The sequence below is a fragment of the Oryctolagus cuniculus genome, chromosome 13 (genome assembly GCF_964237555.1).
Source record: "Oryctolagus cuniculus chromosome 13, mOryCun1.1, whole genome shotgun sequence".
Lineage (NCBI taxonomy): Eukaryota > Metazoa > Chordata > Mammalia > Lagomorpha > Leporidae > Oryctolagus > Oryctolagus cuniculus.
The window spans coordinates 73,307,909-73,328,634 of NC_091444.1; the positions used below are offsets into that span (position 1 = coordinate 73,307,909).

Here is a 20,726-nt window from a genome sequence, read left to right on the forward strand (position 1 = left end):
CTCTATCACCTTAAAGCTTATATGTCTCCCATACTCTCAAAGTTATTTTTCCAAGCACAAAGTTACCATATAAACTTTTTTTTCCACAACGTTCAGGGGTTTCCACTGCCTACAGTATAAGAATAAAGCCAGAATTCCTCAGGGTGGTATATAAGCATCTTTCAAACCTAGAAGCTGTCATAAAAATATAATCTGAAACTCCCCTACTCCACTTCCTCCTTTAGTATATCTGTCCTTACCACTTAGGTGGTACTTTCCAGAGCCCAAATGCTAAACCCCCTGCAAATTAGTTGCTCCTTTCTTGTGTCACCATTTCAGAATATACTTATTAATTTATTAAAAGAGCAGACCCAGTTATGGTCCTTGGACATTTTTGGTAATAATTTGTTTCTGTATACCCCTCCCCGTCCAGCAAGTAACTTATATGATCTTTCATTTAAAAGACTATAACTGATCTTTGGTCCAAAGTGAGTATGGACATTTTGATGATTACATTGTATCTTCAATAAATGAATTAGACTTAGCCATATTGTGATATACATTTTCTATATTTTATACTTAATTCATTACTTCTGAAGGGTGATAAAACTTTAGGGGCATAAATACCATTAAATAATAGGCTAGGGTATAAAATGGATAGAGTACTGGAGTTATCCAGTAAAGAAATATGTGTAATTAAAATGAATCTGTAAGGAGTTCAGCATCACAATTAATCAGAAGCAATGTTCAGCCATTTAATATGTAACTAGCACAAAGATAAGTTTGTGCCTGCCGCAAAATCCCACAACCAAACCCAGTAAGAGGTATGATTGGTTCTTAGCCAAGAAATTAGGCACTTATTTCCATATTGCTCCTGTTGGAAAAAAGATAAACGTGAGAGCCCAGCATCTGTGTCTTGGAGTTGCCAAGCACATCAACTGAGTGACCATTCTCTTGGCTTAAATAACAAAACATATTGAAGGGGGTGCACAAGTAGACCAGCTCCTACATTGCCAGCAGGAGCAGAGCTGTGGGCCAAACTTGTATCACCCTGCAATATAACAGCCAATTAGTTGTGTAATTGCATTTTGCCAATAAAAAGACAGCATTTTTTTTGGAACCCTGCAAATTTCATGTGTCTGTGTAGCATGTAACAATTTGTAGTAAAGTTAAAAATATCAACATTTTGTTGTTTTCTTGTTAGGAAATATTTTATGACTTTAGAAGATAATAGTTTAAAGATAAGAAAACAAGAGAAGGAACCAGTATTAGTACAAGGAGACAAAATCATGAATTTGTCACTGATCACTGAGTAGGATTTTTTTACTTCCTATAAGTAAAATCTATTGCCTTTATGTGGAGTAGTAAAGTGATCTTTTTTTTTTTTTTTTTTTTAAAAAATTAGGAACAATTACTTCTTATGGAATATGTGAATACCTAGGATAAGGTAACATACAGAACAAAAGGCAAAAAGCTAATTTTCAAGTAGAATTAACTTCATTTACCTTATTTTATCTAGGAATCATTAAGGCAAAAGAAGAGTCAGAAAAAGGAGAGTTGGATAGCAATAAATACCATATCAGGAACTCAAACCAAAGAACAATCTTATCTAATTTTGAGCAACTTTGTGTGTTCTCAGTAATCATAATGAAATTATAAGGCTAGAGGTAAAATTGAGGGGGTGATTTTAGAGAAACCTTTTTATATTGCCTAGTAAACAGAATCTGTGAAGCTAGATAACATTGAAAAAATCTGAAATTACATTTCTGATTAGGTGAGTGGTAGCACATTTGATTTATAGCCTGCTATCCCCTCAGGCCAAGTTTCTGAAGGATGGTCCTAGGAACCAGGACCACCCAGCTCACAGGATGTAGGCAAGTTCTTCATGTAAGCAGGAGTTTAAGTTTTCTGGAATTGGAAAAGGTCAATGAGTTATTATAATTGAGCTCACATTATGCCCGATGGTGAGATTGAAATACTGTCCTCTAAAATCTGGGATAAGAAAAGAATGCCCACTCTTGCCACGTCTATTCTACATTGTATGGGAAGTCCTTGGCAGAGCAGTTGGGCAAGACAAAGATTTCACCAAAAACTATTCAAACTAATAAATATATTTAGTAAAATTTCAGGGTATAAAATCAACACATAAAAGTCAGTTGTAGCTCTGTATACTAACAATGAACTATCCAAAAAAGTCAGAGTACAGATCTATCCCTCCAGTCCTTATGCAAGTAGGTTCTTCCCTAGAGAAACAAGAATAAAAAATAAATTTTGAAAATTCTACCTTCTCAACACCTTTAAAGTCTTTCTATACTAAATGTTCTAATGAATGTCATATAGTTCTCCCCTCTGCCTGCCACATGTTATACTTTGAAGTCTCAGGTTATATACTTAAGTCTTTAATCCATATCTAGTCTATTTTTGCATATACTGTTAGATCAGCATTCAGTTTCATTCTTCTGTATATGTATATACAGCTTTCACAAAGCCATTTTTCCTATTGTATGTTCTTGACACTTTTGTCAAAAATCAACTGACCACACATGAATAGATTCATTTCTGTTCATGGATACATGTGTCTAAGCCAGGACCATGATTCTGTAATTACTCTATCCTTGTAGTGTGAAATCAAAGCATCTGATGCCTACAGCTTTATTCCTTTCAATAATGACTGCCTTTACTATCTGGGGATTTTTGACATTCGCTGATGAATATTAGGATTGCTTTACCATTTCTATGAAAAAATTGTATTGAAATTTTGATAACAATTCTACTGAATCTGTATATTATTTTGGATAGGATGTATATTTCAAAAATATTATTTCTTCCAATCCATGAACATATTTTTCCAATTATTTGTTTCTTCTTCAATTGCTTTCCACAAAATGTTAAACTTTTCAGTATACAGATCTTCTATCACCAGGGTTCAATTTATTCTTAAATTGCATAAGGACTGGAGGGATAGATCTGTATTCTTTTGGCTGATGTGAGAAATTTGATACAATATATTCTTTATACATGCACTACTCTTTTGCTTAGTCTGTGGTCTGCCTTCTAGTTTGAAAAATTTAAAAAGGAAACAGTGCTCCCTATTTTCAGGAGTATTTTATGTTTATAGCATTCCATCCAGTTGCGCCTTAAAATTTTACTTCTTCCAGAACTAGAAAATATACCTTCTTGAGTGCCTTCCCTTCCCAAATTTTTCTTCATTATCTTATATATGCAACTGTTTTGCATTTGGATAATTTCATTAAATGTATAAATCAAACCAAGAAGCTTGCCTTCTTTATTCCATATTCCCACTGGATTTCACATTGTCTTGTTCATTCATAGCCTTATTATGGAATTTTGTCTTTTCCTGCTTCCTCAATTTCCTTGACTCTGTTCATCTCTCAATTCACTTGTCAGCTTTTTCTCATATTACCACCCATGTAGTTCTTTCTATATTTGCCAAGATCTACAGGTCTCTAAACTTTAGAGTTGTTTTGCAGTCATCACTTAATTTGACTTTTCAGCAGCTTTCATACTGTTGAATCTGCCCTTCTTTAAGCGTTATTCCCCAGTTTTTAATTTGATATAATATTCTCCTTCTTTTATTTTTTTCTCCAACAACTATGGTCGTATTTTCCAAGTTTCCTCTAGAAAACTTTCCTTGACTATTCAAATGTCAGTTTTCTCAAGATACAGGCCTAGTAGTTCTTCCCTCTCCCAGGCAGTGTTACTCCAGCATCATGATTTCAGTAACGCAATGACTCGCACATGTATATATTCTCTCACATTTATGTATTTCCAACTCAGACAACACATGAATTCCACGATCACATTTCCCCTGCCTGATTGTCATTTGCACCTAGATGTTGTGTCAGGTATTATGCTATTATCTCTCAGCAGTAAACTCACCCTTTCAGTGTTCCACTTTCTAATACTGTGAGCAGAATCCCATTTCTTTTTAACTAGATGGCTTCCTTTTAGTGGGATATGAGAAGATAGTAGAAGAGACTTAACATCTCTTTTCTTTTCTTCTTCTTTATTAAATGTGTGTTTGATTCCTGCTTGGGTTTATTCTCAGTGTTGTTACTTCTTCACCACCCAACACCAGCACCAGCGGTTCCTTGCTACAGTGGTAGCTAAATCTCCTTGCACATTTTTCCCTACTTGGAGAAGTAGACTAAACTCAAGAGAAACCAATACCAGCTGCCCTCTCCATGTAGGTGTTTGTCCCAGGTCTATAAAGCCCTTTCTTTCACTCGGCAAACCTCACTCCAGGCCAACAAAGGTGTCTCCATCTTTGAGGTCAGACTTTCAGGTCTACCAGGACCTTCTTCTAAAATCTTAAATTTTCTCTCTGTTATCTTTATTCTCTTATCTGGAAGAATGGTAGCTGCTTCCTGAAGTTTATACTCTTGTAGTGTCTCAGTTTTTTTCTTTGCCCTTTGCTTAGTTAATAGTTTTTAATTTAGTTACTACATGTTATATTAAATTCTCTCTGTTGAAACTAATGGTATGATTTCTGTCTCCTGAATGTACTTTGACTGATGAAAAGGCCTAAAGCCATTTAAACTCAGTTTTCCCATGATCTGCCATGATAGATCAAGATGTGACCCTCTTTTACTGCTTTGTCTCTTTGTGAATGGCATCTCCACTCATTATGTTGTGCAAGAAGGGACCTGGGAATCACCTTCGTCCTTCTCTCTAACCGTACCCCTTTTACAAACCAGGATATATGTTCTGATTACTACCTTCTACCTCTTCCAATTTCACCCCCTTTTTCAATTTCCAGATCCATCACCATTTCCCAAACTGTCATCATCTGTCATTAGACTGTAGCAAAAGTTCACTTATTATTTTTAGTTGCACTGAAACTCAGATCTGACTCAACTATTCAATGCTTTCTCTTTGAGAGTGGAAGAGAACTTCTGGTGTGAGATTCTGCATTGCTTCATGCTTTCCTTGACCAGGTCGCTTTTCTCCCATGGTCTTCTGTGTGTAGATCTGATGAACTTTCAGCACTCTCTCAAATTCACTATGCTTTCTTCTACCCTAGGTTCTTTACATTTCTTGCCACCTGTGTCTAGAATGTTCTCCCTTTTATCTTTTTTCTATTTAACAATTACTCATACATTAAAACTCAAGTTGAGTGTTCCTTTCTTGGAAATACGTGGGCTTTTCCCTACAGTATATTATTCCTTTTCATCATGGCACATAGTTCACATACTATGAATAATCTGTGATCAAATGACTCGTAGCTTTCTCATGTGATACACATGATAGATTGCAAACTTCTGAAAGATGGACTTTGTGATCATTAAATTGCCAGCACCTAGCTCTGTGGCTAAAAAGGATTCATTAATAGCAGAAATTTGTTAAATAAACTGCTTCTTCAACTTCCTTAACATATAAATTTATAAATAAATGTATGAAAAAAGAAATGCCTTGTAGATGGATGTTTAGAAGCAAAGAAACAGATGTTGATGATCCGTAATAGATAGAAAGTGGCTCTTGTTTATTGTATTTGTATCGATACATTTTTAAATATTCAGAATAATGTTTTTCTGTGAGGCTTTAATAAGTAATGCTTTAAATAAAATGATTTATTTTCAATAAGTGTGCTGTTAATATGCACATATTTTAGTGAAAAAGTTATATTAGATGACTAATTCTATACGACTGCTATGAGGAAAACATGTGGATTTAGAAAACTTATAAGAAGAGTTCTCATCAATAACAAATATGTTAAAATAGCAGTCTCTATAGCTGATACTTGCTTTCATCTTTACCTGCCTGCTACAGATGGCAAAATTGAGACAAATGTGCCATTTCTCCAGAAATCTCATCATGCTTGGTTAAATCAGATCTGGTTATCTGGAAAAGGAAGTTATTAAGATGATTATTATTATCATTATTAACATTAAGATTATTATTATTTCCTCTTAAGAAAAAGAAAACAAGAAAATATTTGGGAGTTATTTAGTGGAAAGAATGTGATTTCAAATATATTCTGATTTTTCTTTTCATATTTTAAGCTACATTTGGATACAGGTTATGATGTTTCATTATAATTTTTTGTTATTCAAACTGTCATGCAGTTTATGCATGCATAAATTGTGTTCCCCTGTTGGCCAGCACCTCAAAGTTCGTGTTTACATTTGGTGATTAATTTCTGTTAGTCATGATCTAAAATGTTAGAAATATCTAGTTCTTTTTGTGGTAGGGAAAAAAAAAAAAAAGACCAAGCACTTTTCACATATAAAACAGAGGCAATAAATAAAATTCTTAATTATGTTTATTGCATTTCATGAAATATTACATATATAGAATTCACCAAAGAATTTAAAAGATATTGGATCATTATTTTTATGCCCTACAGGAGGGTTTCAAAATATGCTTCTACCAAAGTCCCTTTTCGATCTTTAAAAAGAGAGAGAAATGGATTTTTCAGGATGGTAAGAATTATATAGTAAAAACTCAGAGAAGTTTTATAACTACAGTTAAAAATCATTTGGAAATAAAGAATCCATGCTTCTAAGATTTATTTTAAGTGTTTAAATAATAACAGTGCTTTTGGGAGGTAAATATTTAGGAGCTATTATATAATACTTTTAGTGAGATATTTATTTTTAAAATTATTTTACAATTCTATTGTTATATGTCATATTTAAAGCAATTTTCTGTAATCTATATACATTTCCCCAGGTAGTGCATAGTAAATCAGACTGAATACCACCTTCTTTCTTTTTTGCTCCATTTTCTGCTTTTCAGGAAATCTTTGATTTCCCCCCTACTTTGTCCATTCATATTCCTGCTATCATTAGGGGATATTTCAGATATTATGGTAGGAGACAACTGTACTGCTGGGAGGCTGACATAGTAACACAGACCAAGGAGAATTTTGTAATTCCAAACTAAGACTAGAAGTGGCTCTTAGCTTTTATAACTATTATACAGAATTGCTCTTGGATATCTTTGTGAAGAATGACTTGTAGAAGGATCTGAGGATGCCATGGAGGAAAAGGAGAAAAATTGAGCTCTTTGGGACATTGCAGGAAGTTTGGTAGGCCCTGAAAAAGAAGAAAATTTATCTTTGAAGACTTTTCTGCAGGGTCTTGAGTGTTTAGCTCTGTGAATTTTGAAGGAAATGCCAAGTGGCTATACCTTTGTACCCGAAGAACTCTGATTCCAGGTCTATTCTTATATCCTGCAGCTGCATTTCATAATTTTAAAATGATGTGAGTAAATATAATTATTTCCTATGTATTCATTGTCTAGATCTAATGCAGTAAACTGCTCTGCTTTTCAAATAATTTTATGCTCGACCTTGAATAAAGTAGTTACACATGACAGAAGAGATTCTCTTTGAGGTTAAGAGCAAGAATTTATTACAGATTCAAGTTACCAGTTTTATTGTTTCTTCTATGTCTAGAATGGGACTAACTGGCTGAAACAACATCAGATACCTTCAGAGCTTGAGTTAAAAAATGTGCCTTTATTATGAAAGTCAAGCAGTAACGTCGGTTCTGCAGAAAGGTTGAAAGAGCTTATCTTAGAACAACTGTATCAGACCCAAACTACCATACCAAGTCCCAGACTTTCAAGCTATGAAAATATCTGTTTTAGTTTTCTAGGGCTAACATAACAAAATGCCACAGTTTGCATTGTTTAGACAAGAGAAATTTATTTTCTCACAGATCCGGAGACTTGAAATCCAAAAATGAAGCTTCCAGAAAGGTTGGGCTCCTCTGAGGCCTCTCTCTGACTTGCAGATGAGAGCCCTTTTGCAACCTTTTCACATGCTTTCTTCTGTAGATGTGCATCCTTGGTGATTTTCTGATTATTAATCTATTTTTGTGTTATTTTTTTTCTAAATTTCATTTCTTATACAAGTTTCATATAATTCACATATACAGATTTAGAGAACATAGTGATACTTCCCACCCTACCTTGCCTCCAACAAATGCTACAAATCTTCCTCCCCCTCACTCTTGGGTTCCAGCTGTTAATTTTTACAAAGACCTACTTTCAGTTTAATTAATGATCATAAGCTTAACCCTATACTAAGTAAAAGAGTTCAACAGTTAGTATGAAGAAAAATTAAAACACTGTTCCTCAGCGAAGTGGCAAGGGCTGTAAACAATCATCGAATCTCAAAAAGTCCGTTTTACTCCAATACATTATGTTTTAGATACTCTATTAAATAGTTACCTTTTAATCAGAGAAAACCTATGGTATCTGTCTTTTGGGGAATGGCTTATTTCACTACATATAGTGGTTTCTAGTTGTGTACATTTTGTTGTGAAAGACAGGAATTCATTTTTTTTTCAGCTGAGTGCTATTCCTTAATGTATATGTACCATAATTTCTTTATTCAGTCAACAATTGAAGGACATTTGGGTTGGTTCCATATCTTAGCTATCATGAATTATGCTGCAATGAACATGGGGATACAGATAACTTTCATATGGTGATTTCTTTTGGTTTGGGTAAATTCCCAGGAGTGGGATGGCTAGATCATATGGTAATTCTATATTCAGATTTCTAAGATATCTCCATACTGTTTTCCTCAGTGGCTACACCAGTTTACATTCCCACCAACAGTGGATTAGGGTGCCTTTTCCCCCACATCCTCACCAGCATTTGTTGTTTGTTAGTTTCTATATGAAAACTATTCTACTTGAGTGAGGTGAAACCTCATTATAGTTTTGATTTGTATTTCCTTAATGGCTAGTGATCCTCAGCATTTTTTCATATGTCTGTTGCCCATTTGAATTTCTTTTGAAAAATACCTGTTCAAGTCCTTAGCCCATTTCTTAACTATATGGTTTGCTTTGTTGTTGTTGAGTTTCTTGAGCTCTTTATAGACTGTGGATAATTAACCTTTATCAGTTGTGTAGTTCACAAATATTTTCTCCCAGTCTGTTGGTTGTCTCTTTGCTAAATGTTTCTCTTGCAGTGCAGAAGCTTCTTAACTTGATGTAATTCTATTTGTCAATTTTGGCTGTGATTGCCTGTGCTTCTGAGATCTCCATGAAGTCATTGCCTGTGCCAATATCTTGTTGTTTCCACATTGTTCTCTAGTAATTTGATGGCATCGGTTTGTTGATCTAGGTCTTTGACCCATTTTGAGTGGATTTTTGTGTAAGGTGTAAGTTAGGGGTCTAGTTTCATACTACTGCATGCAGAGATCCAGTTTTCTCAGCACCATTTGTTGAAGAGACTGTTCTTGTTCCAGGGATTGATTATATCTCCTTTGTCAAAGATAAGTTATTTGTAAATGGGTGATTTGCTTTCTGGAGTTTCTTTTCTGTTCCATTGGTCTACATGTCTGTTTTAGTGCCAGTACCAGGCTATTTTGATTGTATGTCTCTATGTTGGGTATTGTGATGCCTCTGGCTTTGTTTTTGTTGTGTAAGATTATTTAGCTATTCAGTGTCTCTTGTGTTGCCATATGAATTTTAGCATCATTTTTTCTAGATCTGAGAAGAATATCATTGATATTGTGATTGGAATTCCATTGAATTTGTAAATTTCCATTGAATTTGTAAATTGATATGGTAGTATGGACATTTTGATGATATTAATACTTTCAATCCATGAACATGGAAGATTTTTCCATTTTTTTGTTTTGTCTTCTATTTTTTCATGTTTTATAATTTTCATTGTAGACATCATTGACATTGTTGGTTAAATATATTTATAAGGAATTTAACTCTTTTTGGAAGTATTTTGTATGGGATTGATCTTAAAAGTTTTTTCTCAGCCATGGCATTGTCTTACATACGAAGACTATTGATTATATTGATTATTGTGCATTGAATTTATATCTTACCACTTTACCAAACTCTTTAATGATTTCTAATAGTCTCTCAGTGGAGGCTTTTGTGTCCTATATATCTATATAATTAATATATATTAATAATATATAATTTAATACATATAATACATAAATATATATTTCAATATTAAAATAAATTAATATTCTATACCAATATATTATAATAATATACACTATATTAATACAATAATATATTATTAATGTATTATGATATAATATATAATCTGTAGATTGTCTAGTGATAATATAGTGTACTATTGATAGCTTCTTTTTACCTTTTTAATTTCACTATAACTGATTTATATATCTTTTATTTTTAATGCAATTATATTTTGCTTTGATTAATTTTGACATGTTTTTTATATATACTATATATTTATATATATTTTCTTATATGCTTTCCATATGGATTGAGTATTGTAATAACTATATTTTAATATTTTATGACTGTTTATTTTAGTGTTAGTTTTAACAGATTCAATATAGTTCATAGATAAAATTATAAGAATATAATGATATCCCCTTCCTCCCTCCTTTTTTTTTTCTTTTATTTCTCTTTTGAGATAAAATATTTTTAATTTACTGATAGTCACGGGCTTAATGCTCAACTTAGTAAAAAGTTCATCATGTAGAGCCAGAAGACCCCAGCTTAGTCTAGATATAGGAAGGACTATAAATACTAATCAAATGGAAAGATGACCATTTCATCTACCTACAGAAAATTTCAAAGTAATCACAGATCATTAAAACTTTGGTAGTATAATTTTTTTGAAGGAGTTAAAGAGAGAGAGAGAGAGAGAGAGAGAGATGCTGTATACTCCCAATTCACTCCCCAAATGACCATAATGGCCAGCACTGGGCTAGGCTGAAGCCAAGAATCAGGAGCTTCCTCTGTTTCCTCTATGTGAGTGGCAGTGGTCCAAACACCTGAGCCATCCTCCTCCACCTTTGCAGGACACTAGCAAGGAGCTGGATTGGAAACAGAGCAGCCAGGACCTGAACAATATTGGATGCTGGTGTTGCATGTGGCGCTTTACCTGTTAACGCTAGCCCCATTATAACATTTTTAACCATTGATTTGACAAATGCATAAAATAAAGTTTGGCAAAACTATATTTGCAGCAATAATGATACACACGGGCTTTTTTAAAATCTATTTTTAGTTTTAGCTCATACATATAAGGGAGAACATGTGGCATTTTTCTTTCTGTGTCTGGCTTATTTCACTCAATATAATGTTCTCCAGTTGCATCCATTTTGCAACAGATGTTAGAATTTAATTTTTATAGCTGAATAATATTCCATTGTGTATATACCCCACATTTTCTTTATCCATTCATCTGCCAGTGGATCCCCCTGGCCAATTGCATATTTTGACTGCTATAAATATGGAGGTGCAAGTATCCCTTCATTTCAGCCTGGCTTAGCTGTTGTGGCCATTTGTAGTATGAACCAGAGGATGAGACATCTGTCTGCTTTTCAAATAAATAAAAATAAAGAAGTAGTTGGCTAGGTGGAATGGCTTCATGAAGACTGAGTCGCAGTTGTAGTCAGGAAAAGAAGAGAATGCTGTATGAGCTTCAAACTAGCAACCAGTGTAAAGTGTCATCTTCCTCAGAGATTTTGTGACTGTTTTTAATATTCATTTTGAAAATGCTTTTATTGGGTGGGCCAGCATTGTGGTATAGTGGGTTTGGCAGAGTGTATGTGCACCAATTCTATTCACCGTTCCACTTCCTATTCAGCTCCTTGCTAATGTGCCTGGGAAAGCAGTGGAAGATGGCCCAAGTGTTTGGACCACTGAACTGACATGAGAGACATAGAAAAAGCTCCCAGGCTCCTTGCTTTTGGCCTGGGTGAACCCTGGCCATTGATGCCATTTGGGGAGTGAACCAGCAGATGGAAGTTAGATCTCTCTCTCTCACTCTCTATCTCTGTCCCTTTGCCCATCCCTGTCCCTCTCCTTCTATCTGTAACTGTACCTCTTAAATAAAAAAATTAAAATAAAAATGCTTTTATTTTACTACACTAAATTAAAAAAATGCTTAAATAGTTTAACGTTGATGCAATGTGTATGTTACTACTTAAAGTATATACAATATTTTTCCTTTGCTCTCACTGCTCCAAAACATCAGACATCCATGGGTTATAGAGTGACACTTAAAATATTTTTTTTTCACATAAAAAGGCATTGTGTTTAATAACCAATGAGTTCAGTAGCCCTATTAAACTCTGTGATTGACTACTTCCCCTGTTTTCGATAATCATTTATCTACCTTTTTCTTTTTTTTTTTTTTACATTTAAGATACTGTGGTTCAGAGAGCTTATGTACTTTTAGGTCACATAAGTTTTAAATAATGGAATTAAGATTCAGAATTAGATGTTTTAATTCAAAGAAACTAATGATAAGAATGATAATAACAATAATAATGATGTATTCAAGAAATTTCTATGTAGTGAGTGGAACAGAAAAACATAATAGATAGGGATAATGATCAATATAATAAAAGTAATGACGATAGTAAACATAAAGACAGTAGGAATTTGTTTGGTACACAGGAAAAAAGACTAACAAAGAAAAAATAAATCATGAGAGTGTAGGTGTTTGCAGCAGGGAAGTGATTCCAGTTAAGGACAACAGCATGAAAAGAAACTTAAATGTACATAAATAAATGCCATTTCAGAAAACATTATTTGGTGCAACCAGAGCATTGTAATGAGAGTGAAGGGAGTAGAAGCAAGGTGAGGTTAGACTAAGAGACTGAAATTCTGTCAAGAGGAGAAATAAATGTCTTGTTAAAGAAATTGAACTTGATCATTTAAACAAATACTAGCCAAGTTTTTTTTTTCCTTTTAAATTCCAAATAAGTGTAACTTGATTAGACCTGCATCATGTAGAAATATAGTGGTATGCAGTATGGGTTAGACAGAGAAAAGTTGTATCAAAGAATCCAACTAGTACATTAAGAAGGGCATTGGCTGGGAGAAATGGTGGAGATGGGAAACATTTTAGAGACAGAATTGATAGAATGTGTTAACTAACCATGACAGAAAATAATCATATGATCCACAGGAAAGCCATTTGCTGAGAATATATATTTAATAGGGAGCAGTTTTGGGATGTGCTGAGTTGGGATGCCTTCCTGATTTTTAGGCTGGGAAGTGTAGTGGGAAGTTAAAAGTCGCAAAAACATAGTTCAGCTTTAGGACTCAATAGTTTATTTAAAAGTTGTAACTCCCTAAAGTCCTTGGCTATATTTTTCTCCAAAATACTTCATTTCATTTTAAGGCATACGTTTTTAGTTGAATGGTTTTTAAATCTATATAGTCTTAAAGTTTAATTGTATATAAGATGCCTAAAACAGGGGTGGATATCTTGTGCAATAATATCTTTTTAAATATTTACTCACTTATTTGAAAGGTAGAGTGAGAAAATGAGAGACAGAGAGGGATTGAGAAAATGATCTTTTCCATCCACTGACTCTCTCTGCAAATGGTTACAGTGGCTGGGTCTGGGCCAGGTTGTGACTAGGAGCTTGGAACTCCATCTGGGTTTCCCATGAAGGTGGCAGGTTCCCAAAGCACTTGGGCAATTTTCTGCTGCTTCCAGATACATTCGTTAGGGGATTGATTGAAAATGGAGCAGTTGGTGCTCATGCTGTGCCATATTGGGTAAAGCTGCTGCCTATAGGACTGGCATCCCATATGAGCACTGGTTCAAGAACTGACTGGTGAATTGGGATCTATCTGCTTGCTAATGTGCCTAGGAAAGCAGTGGAGGATAACCTAAGTGCTTGGGTTCCTGCTACCCACATGGGAGATCTGGAAGAAACTCCTGACTGCCAGCTTTGGCCTGGCCCAGCCTCTGTCCTAGCAGTCATTTTGGGGAATGAACCAGCAGATGGAAGTCTGCTTTCTCTTTCTCCTTCCCTCCTCCATCCCTCCCTTTTTTTCCTTTCTCCATAACTCTGACTTTCAAATAAATCAATCAATATTAAAAAAAAGTAAAATGAAGCAGCTGGGACTCAAATAGGTGCTCCTTTGTGGGATGCTGGCATCACAGGCTGCAATTTAACCTGCTGCACTTCAGTGCTGGCCCTTCATAGTCGTCAACATCTTACAGTTGATGAAATGTACCTTACACTTTCCTTGTTTTTGATCTCCTTCACTGGAATGTAAACTTCTTGAGAGCAGATTTTGTTTTTGTTCTTTCTTTTTTTTTTTTCCATTCTGAATCCCCAGTGCCTAAAACAGTTCTGATACATAGTACTAATCCAATAAATACCTGTGACTGATTTAATCACTCTATTTTCAACAGATGAAACTGAGAAAGTGGATTGTTTTGTCAAAGAACAGATTAAATGCATGTAGGAAAATGGAGATGACTTATTAGTAATGGCTTTTGACAAATTTAGGAATGAGGAAGAGTTTGCCTGTGTGGTGAAGATTTGTATGAGATGACTTAAAGAAGATTGTACACTTGGAGAAGTAGCATGGAGTCAGACTTAGGTAAGGAGAATGGTATATAGCATATCTCATTCATTCAGAAGCCCCTATGAGATCCTAATTAACAGTTTAGGGATTATATTTTTCTAAGAGACAAATTTTAGCCTAGAATTGAAAGTATAGATTTGTGTTATCTATAATAGGCTGGATAGAAATTTCTTTTAACTCTTTTATATCCTAGCTAAAGGTTTGTGTGCACACGTGCACACACATACACAGGTTAATATTTAAAAGATTAAAGCTCTACTCAAATAATGAAGGTTGTACCTAAAGCCAGCATTTAACACAGGGAACATCTTGAGTCAATAAAGGAAGAATATTCCAAAAGCTAGAGCTGATCATCATGGCCAAGTTTGATTATAGAAGTTGTGAAATGTCTTCTCAGACTGAACAATACTTGTAAGTGATGCTATGGGACTCTGCATGGCTATAACACATTTCTATAATGCCTAGTAGTATGATAAATGCTCAATTTCTTCTTTCATATAAAGAAAAATGGTTCATTGTAATATGAGAGGTGGATGGACTTACATGTGATTTTTCCAAGTATGTAATGTGGTATTGGTTCCAGGCAGTTCAAGGCTCATTGAGGCAGTGAACCCCATCAACCAGAGTACAATGTTGTCCAAGTCATCAACATTCCACTTAATCTTACCCTCAGCTACCTTAGCTTTATACTCTTTCTGTATCTTCCCAGTTTCTATAAATTTTCCCTTTATCACCATAACTCAGCAGTCTCTACTTTTTGTAGGGTTCCAGAAGTCCATGTTTAACCTGTTTTTACCCCACAAAAAGTTTGTGTTCTGTACTTTCACAGAACACAAAGGTTTCGGAAACATGAATTATATTATAGCTTTCAGTAGGAGATCGGCAAGATAGACTTGAAAGTTCTCTCAAACTTGGGGGTTTAATGATTATAAAAGTATCTGCCTAATCAGTTTGAATGAGTACTAGTCATTAATTCATGAAGACCAGATGTCAGAGTGGCTGATCTTGATCCTTTTTCTTCTGAAAGTTAATATTTCAGCATAACTTAATTTGACATGCAATAAATTTATAATTAAGATGCTTTGTAAATTGAATATATCAGTTTCCTTTAAAAGCAAACTTTACCAAATAAAGTAGGCACATCTCTGTGATTTTAGGCTGTCAGACAGCTGGAACTTCTGAAAATGGGATCAGGTATTTGGGTTGTCTTACATGACATTGAAAATAGTTCTTTTAATTCTGTGAGGAAAAACTTGAAATTTTATTAAGGGAATGTTGCTAGAAAAGAAAGTATACACTTCAACTTTAAGGATCTATTCATTAGAAGAACTTCACTGTTTGCTACAATATCATTTCACTTCAAGTCTTTCCAATAATGTAGGTATGTTCAAATTCATTAGTCTGAAGACTTAGGCTTCACTGTAATATTATTATTATGAGAACAAAGGAAAATGACTCAAATCTAATTGCAAGTCAAATTCACCAGATTAGGGTTCAGGTATTACTTTACCAGTAGAACGTAACAGTTAATTTGTTCTGTGAGCCATGAGCAAGGAGAATTACTCATTTGGTGATATTGCAAATGCTGACAGCCTGTAGTACTAAATGACTTCTTTATAGACTAGAAGAATTACCTGTATTTCTTCTGGACATGTTTGTTTATCTATCTGAAAACCACTTGGTGAATTTCCATCCTGTTCCTAATTTACTTATTTCCTCTGAACACTTTTTTGGGGGAATATTTTCTTTGTTGTGTAATCCTGCCTGGTGAGATATAATTACATTAAAAAGGTACATGTATAGGCCCCTCTCTGAGCTTTAGGATCAACCTCTAGTGCTAAGGTTTGATCATATTTTTGGAATTTTTCTACATCTTTCTGATATGTTCTGCTTTACTAAGAAAATTATTTTCAAAAGACTTTTCTAGTATTATCATTTTATAATTTTGTATATTTAATGTTAGCATTAGAGTAACACTTGGAGTATCAAATAATTATAATAATTACCTAATCATAGATGTACTGGGGTTTTAAAGTCCAGTTGTGTCTGAGTGTTAGTATAGCACCAGTATGATAGAGAACAGTTACCAAAAATAGTGTGACATTGACTTCTCAGCTAGATAAAAGATATATATGGGCATTTGAATTTAGAAAGAGGAGATTTGAGAAAGTATTTCTAAAAAAAATCAACCTATAGACAACAACTTCCATGTGAAAGGAATGGGATAAATTCATTAACCTAGAGAAAATGAGTTTCAGCAAGATTTCTTGCTCAAAGCTACCGTGATTTGAGGTGTGAGGGCAAGAAACTGGCATACTAGAAGAGATCAGTATTTGAACTGGTAGACTAAGTAAAGCAGGTTTCCAAGCTTAATGTGGTGAGCATCATCTAAGCCACTGAGGGCCTGAAGACAACAAAAAGGAATGTGGAGGTTGAATTCTCTCTGTGCCTGTCTACTTCAGCTGAGGGTTACAGTGTTAGTGTTTGTCATTCTCAGGCCTTTGAATGTGGATGGAAAAACATCCCTGGCTTTTTTGGATCTCCATATGTAGATGGGAAGATTGTAGGACTATTCAGCCTCCATGAATATGTGGTCTAATTCCTCAATAGTAAATCTCATTTTATACATATCCTATTGATTTTATTTTTCTGGAGGGTTGTGACTAATAATAAATGGGCTGGGCACCAAGTACTGCCTCAGCATGATAGAGGAGGACCACCTACTTCTAACATTTTTTTAGACCAGGGCAAGGGTATTAGAGAGATACATGCCTTACTTCAAAATATTTAAATCTCACTATAAAATAAAATGTCTCTTTGTCTGACCTTGATAAATTCCTCCTAATGACAATGTAGAGCAAACATAATTTCGACTTTATTGCCTGGAAGTTGGTCCAAGAGCAAAGAAAATATAGTTAACTATGAGTGTCCATGACTGGGTGTTCAGAAGCTGAGCTAGCAATGTTAGGAGGAATAGTGACAACAAAAATCTATAGGTTATTAATGATTTTTTTATATAAAATATTTTTATTCCTATACATTCACCATCTTCTCCTATTTAAGATTTTTTTCACATAAAGTGTTCTGCTGGTAGAAAACCAAATTAGACAACTCTCCTTGAATTAGGTAGTAGTAGTAGGTAGCTTATCTTATCTTTATATTTTTTTGCTTTTCATTTTTTAAAGATTTATTTAATTTGAAAGAGTTATAGAGAGAGGGAGGGAGGGTCAGAGGACAGAGAGATTTTTTTCATCTGCTGGTTCATTATCCCAGATGTCCACAATGGCCAGTGCTGGGGCAGGCTGAAGCCAGGAGCCAGGAGCTTCATCTGATCTCCCATGTGGGTAGCAGGGGCCCAAACACTTGGGCCATTTTCTGCAGGTTTTCCTAGGACATTAGCAGAGAGCTGGATCTGAAATTGAACAGCCAGGACATGAGCTGAAAGCCATATGGGATACTGGCATCTCAGGCAGTGGCTTTGCCTGCTCTGTCACAATGCTGTCTTGTTTTATGTTGTATTTAAATTATTAGTTCAGTTCGGGAAAACATTACTTGGGTGATTAATTATATATGTACATATATATACTGTATGTATTAAGTCAATATTAAAATGAAATTATAATACTTGTCATGTTCAAATACTGTGATGGATCTGATATAATAAATTATAATGAAAAATACAAAATATTTTAAATATTTTAAGATAGCACATAGATTGTTTTATGCCTCTCTTGAAGCAGTATCTAGAGGTATATAATATAGTGAAGGATTAGTTTTATATTTCACAAATGCTAGATCTATATCTAGTCATCTATCCATCCAATAGGATTATCATGAACAATTTGTGATTGCAAAGCATTCATTAGTCACCATATATAACAAACTGTTGCAAGTGTCATATGAATATTTCTAAAATCATTGGAACGTGAAAAAAGACAAGAAATATACATTTGGCACTATTTCAAAAACTTATCTTTTTGCAAAAAATTATGTTAGTAGTTTCTTCAGAGCACAATTTAACAGAATAATGAATATCTTCTCTTACTGGGAAAAAATAAGTTAAGTGGCTGTCATGCAATGTCCCTCTGTCCTATTTGCAGGACTGAGAGTGGGCATAGTGGTAGAGAAGGTAAATGATCTAAATATACTCTCCTGTAAACATGCTATTAACAGACTTAGTGGCTAATAAACTAATAGTACTCACATTTGCTAGTAGAAGATAACTTGGCTATAAAACGCTTCCTGCAGGATGTTTCTAATCTATATTATCAGTTAACTTACTCATGTGTTCTTACTGCTTAAAACATCCCCTGCAATCCCAAGGGGTGTCTCTAATGTCAGCAATGACACAAAGACACAGCCTTTAAATCTTCCTGGCATGGAGATGCAGTTTTCTTTTATTTGGAGGACATACGACAAGAGAGTTGAATTAGTGTTACTCTGTGGTCTGGTTGGTATTAATCACCAAAGAAGATATTTAGTGTTATTGATGAAACTTTGCCATTATTGATTATGAATCCAAGTGACAGAAATAGCCACATACAAGTATTCTATAATAAATGTATTAGGCAGTATGTATTTGGATATGTGAAGCATGGGCAGAAGATGATTTTGATTGGTTCTGAATTTGGTACTTGGCTGGGGTAAGAAGTCTTATTTCGAGTGATGATTAAAATGTTTATTAGGGGAGTGGGCATGGGCCTACTAGTTATGATGCCACTTGGAATGGTTGTATCCCATATAGGAGTGATGAGGAACTGTTCCTGGCTCCACTTCTTACTTACACGGACCCAGGGAGGCAGCATGGTATATTAAGTAGCTGGGTCTTTACCATCCACATGGGAGACCTGATTGAGTTACTGGCTCATGGCTTTGGCCTGGCTGGGTCTTTTTTTTTTTTTAACTTTTATTTAATGAATATAGATTTCCAAAGTACAGCTTATGGATTACAATGGCTTCCCCCCCCCCATAACGTCCCTCCCACCCGCAACCCTCCCCTTTCCCACTCCCTCTCCCCTTCCATGCACATCAAGATTCATTTTTGATTCTCTTTAGATACAGAAGATCAGTTTAGCATACATTAAGTAAAGATTTCAACAGTTTGCTCCCACACAGAAACATAAAGTGAAAAATACTGTTTGAGGACTAGTTATAGCATTAAATCTCAATGTACAGCACACTAAGGACAAAGATCCTACATGAGGAGTAAGTGCACAGTGACTCCTGTTGTTGACTTAACAGATTGACACTCTTGTTTATGGCATCAGTAATCAACCTAGGCTCTTGTCATGAGCTCTGGCTGGGTCTTAGTTATCACAGGCACTGGGGAGTAAACAGTGAATGGGAGCTTTGTCAGTCTCTCTCTCTAAAGAAATAATCAAAAAATTATAAACATAAATGTTTATTAATGCTTCAATTGATCCTCTTTTAATCAGTAGACCAAACTATATTTTCTAACATAAAAAAATTGCTATATATCTGTTATTTGATACTAAATGGAAAGACTAAGGATTTTGCCTGATTTTATATTCATATATATAAAAAGTTATTGCCATAATCTAAATTGTAAACTGTGGTGAAAGAAGTAGGTAATGAACACATGTTTATCATGTTCCACAGGTAATGTTTTCAGCATAGCCATTACAAAAACCAGTATTTTCCAATCAAAGCTTATTGTTAATGTGAAGACAAAATTCACTAAGGGATGAACCATTAATTCAAAGGCCAACTTCCCTTTGCAGGTTTAATTCTTGATAGTTCTTAGCAACACTCTCATATCTAAGAAGACCTTATTATTGAAGAATAGTTTGGAAGACTACTTTATGATTTTGTTAAATATGTAAGACTAACCTTTGATATAAAAGTGTTTCATGTATTCATTTTAAGAAACAACTTCCTGAACCCAGTAGCCACCTTTTGAGGGTCTACTATCAATTAGTCATTTGTGAAAAATAAATAGACAAAAATAATCAAAATTATATCTGTAGTGAGTGTCACATGACCAGACTTGTTCTAAGAGTTGAGATATATCAGTGAACAAAAAGGCCCTGCATTTATTGAGCTATTTAAAAAAACTGAAAAAGTTCTTTTAAAATTAATAATTTTTCTTAGTAAAATATTCCTATATCTCTATATTTTGGTTACAAAAGGGATATTACCATTAAAAATTAAAATCTCTCATATGGTATCTGTAACTTGGAATTTTAAACCCCTTCTTTTAAGATACTGTATATATTATTTATCTCTGAAGTTACCTTTCAGAATTTCCTAGACAGTTCTCATGTTCTCCACAGCAAAATGATAGGTACAAAAACTTCTATCTACTTAAAATAATAGTATATTTCTATTTCAATTTTAATGTGCAAATAACGAAACCTCTTTTGCCTTACTACAAGAAAGAACATGCCAAGGAAATAGTCATGG

The 20,726-nt window shown here is 34.3% G+C and overlaps 1 long non-coding RNA gene across 5 annotated transcripts in view; it reads left to right on the plus strand.

Annotated features, from left to right (window-relative positions):
- Window positions 1-20,726, plus strand: part of LOC138844874 (uncharacterized) — a 412,620-nt gene that overhangs the window by 8,473 nt on the left and 383,421 nt on the right. For 3 of the 5 annotated variants that reach the window (XR_011381278.1, XR_011381281.1, XR_011381279.1), the window contains exon 1: window positions 10,259-14,318. The exons of 1 other annotated variant lie outside the window; for it this stretch is intronic. This is a non-coding gene — a long non-coding RNA (uncharacterized lncRNA). Of the gene's footprint in view, window positions 1-10,258; window positions 14,319-20,726 lie in introns of those variants that run through there. One more of the 5 variants, XR_011381280.1, reaches the window with a different exon arrangement.